This window comes from Lepidothrix coronata, unplaced genomic scaffold (assembly GCF_001604755.1).
Source record: "Lepidothrix coronata isolate B3197 unplaced genomic scaffold, Lepidothrix_coronata-1.0 Scaffold143, whole genome shotgun sequence".
NCBI classification, from domain to species: domain Eukaryota; kingdom Metazoa; phylum Chordata; class Aves; order Passeriformes; family Pipridae; genus Lepidothrix; species Lepidothrix coronata.
Genome location: NW_016690323.1, coordinates 1517848 through 1520785, shown reverse-complemented (window position 1 = coordinate 1520785; position 2938 = coordinate 1517848).

Sequence of the window (2938 nt, the reverse complement as noted above, 5' to 3'; positions counted from 1 at the left end):
GTTTGATTAGGAATAAAAATGTAGGTCCCCATTGTCTCTGTGAGGTCATGTGAAAACACACATCCTGGAGAAAATACCAGAGCAACCGATTAACTATTATTGCTTAGCCAATATTTGCTTCCTATCTCGGAACTGCCTTTTAAGCATAAAAGAAAAACCATTGAGAAATTGTTGTGCTTTGTGGGTGATTTGCAGTACCAGCCTCTAGAAGGAACAGAGAACAGGTTTTTCTCCTGATCAGATATCAGGCTGGAAACTCCCAGGCTGTCTTTGCTGAGAGAACAAAGCTGCCTACAAAACTTCACTTGGTTGCTACACAGTGGAGCCTGTGAGTGTGGCCATGTGTGCTGCAAGTTTTCCCTCCCTGTAGGCAACAGGATTCCTGGTGCCCTAGCAAGGCCAGCAGGTTTGTAAGTGCCATAGCCAGCTGCCTTCAGGCAGTTTATAGGCTGCCAAGGAGTTTTTGCATGGATGGGGCATGGAGCGTGCTACTCACCTGGAGTCTTCACATGTATAGATGCTAAATGCATTCACCCCTGGGAACGATGCTTGGTCCTCAGGAAAAGCGGCCTGTTTGTATGCTGCGCAGAGCATGTTCCTTTGCATCAAGCTGGGCGATTTCTCTTGTATCCACATGATGAGACACTTGTCATTATAGGTGTCTTCTTGGCCCTTTGGTACTAGGATGCAACCATTACTTTTCGTTGTGAGTTTGTGTAGTTTTGTTTGGTTTGGTTTTTTTCTTTTCATTTTGTTTGGAGCATCAGAAATAACCTGAAGCATGGCTTGAAGCCCATCAGAGTGGTATTTCCACAGAAGGGCTTATGTAAGGAGTTGGAGGACTGGTTAGGATGAGGCAAGGTTGATAAGGAACAAAATCTCATCCATGACACCTTCTGGAATTGATCTGTTTCCAGAACTTCTCTCAGTTTTGTATGGAGATTAGCTGGTTCGTTTCACAAAACAGTCTGGGAAGAAAGTGGCAATTATGCAACATCAGGATATCACAACCTGAGAGTAAACTGGGAGTTAACTTGGTGGGCAGCATAGGCTTACTGGTTGTCTGCAACATGTATGTGCCGGTTTGTACCTGAAATCTGCTCTGTTGTGGCTGAAGTGTTTTTCCCATGGTGCAAAGGATATTTCATAGCCTACAGCTGCTCTGACATGAACCACTCTGTTTGTCTTGCACTGGAGCTCAGGGCTTGAGCCCTGACTGTACTTACAGTTTTGGTTTCTCCATTCCCTGGACAGCACTGTGATTTACCCCAGGAAAGGAGATCACTGTAACCTGGGAGGAAGAAGCTTGGATTAATTTTCTTGCTCTACCAGTATGGCTCTGTTTCTTTTTGCTTTTACATTATCACATGCCTTCCAGGTCTTGTCTATCTTACATTGAATTATTAGCCATGAAATCCTCCAGTAGAGATGCAGCTTCTGCTGTGAAAAAATGTTTTTGCAAGAACTTATTATATCCTCACCCTGCAAGATGCTTCTTCCAACCTTGTGAGTCTGCCAGGAGGCTTATGCTTATGCAAAGCTGTGGTAAAAACGTGTTACCCCAATGGACTTGACTCCTCTGAAGAGTTTTCTAGTATGGATTTGCCCTAAGCCTCAGCTTTTTCATTGCCACCTGGAGCTGATAGTGCTGTGGTAACACAAGAAAGTCTTAAGAGTTCCTTACCAGGGAGCTGAGTTTCATATGAGGTAGCACTGCTACTCAGAAATACTGCTGCTCCTGCCTTTACCTCTGCCCACCAACATTGAAAGGGAATAAGGGTCTCCTAATCACTTTCTTCACCTAGACACAACTATAGCCTTTTGTTGCTGACCTAGTAGAAGAACTCAGTCTGACAAAATGAAGAAGGAAAAGGAAAATGCTATTTTGGTCATGGTCATGTTTTAGTCTAGGGACTTCTTGACTTTTACAAGTGCACAAACATGGCTATTCCCTTAGTCCTGACTAGAACCTTCCTTCCAAACACCAAGCTCATCTTCTCAGTGATCCACAGAACCTGAGAAACTTTAATTTCTTTTGCACCAGATGGAGGCTTGCAGCTGACCCTACCAAGGTAGTAGCTTGTTGGAAGTGAGGAGTTTCCATGGTGGGTTGGGTGCCTTGGGAACTGCAGGCAGCTCACTGCTTGTCGTACAGCAGTGCAGCACAGCTGGGGAATGTGGGGACCACACTAATTCTGTGTGGCCTTTTTTCATCTCTCTGATTCAGTGCTCTAGAGACAGGACAGCGAATCATTGTGATCAGGTGGCACGTAGCTCCATGAAAAGAATGCAGCTAAGTAAGCATTGATGGGTACATGGTGTTAATACATGAGCAAACATTAATGGGTACATAGTGTTAATATATGATATGTATGACGGCAGGGATGGAAATGGGAGATAGTCTGTGTCTCACCTGTGCTATGTGAGAATAAAGGGAACTGAAAAGCTGTAGAGACCCCTGTGTATTTTACTTATTGGCAAAGGTTGGTTGGCCTTTGGAAAAAAGGGAACATGGTTCTGCTGTGTGAACAGTCTAGCCTGACCTGCTCTTCTCTGTACATATAATAAGTAATAAATACCACCAAGACCTGTATTATCTACATAACTTTGAAGGAATCTATAAGAATTTTTATGATTGAGTCACTGTAAGGGAAATATCTGTCTACCTGTCATAGCAAATAAGCATCTGATATTCTGCATAACCAAGACTAAAATCAGACAGTGTACTGTACGGGAAAGGTATCCTGTTAGAAAATTGGACATAACTAATTTATGATGGTAACGTTCTTTGTACGTTAGTAATTTGGCACCTGTTATTATATGAGTTTATGACATCACTTACTTATCCAAAAACTAAAAAAATAGCACGCAAGTTCCTTAAGGTTTGGTTGGGGAAATCCCCAGACTCTACTATAAAACAAATCCTTTCTCCCTTTGC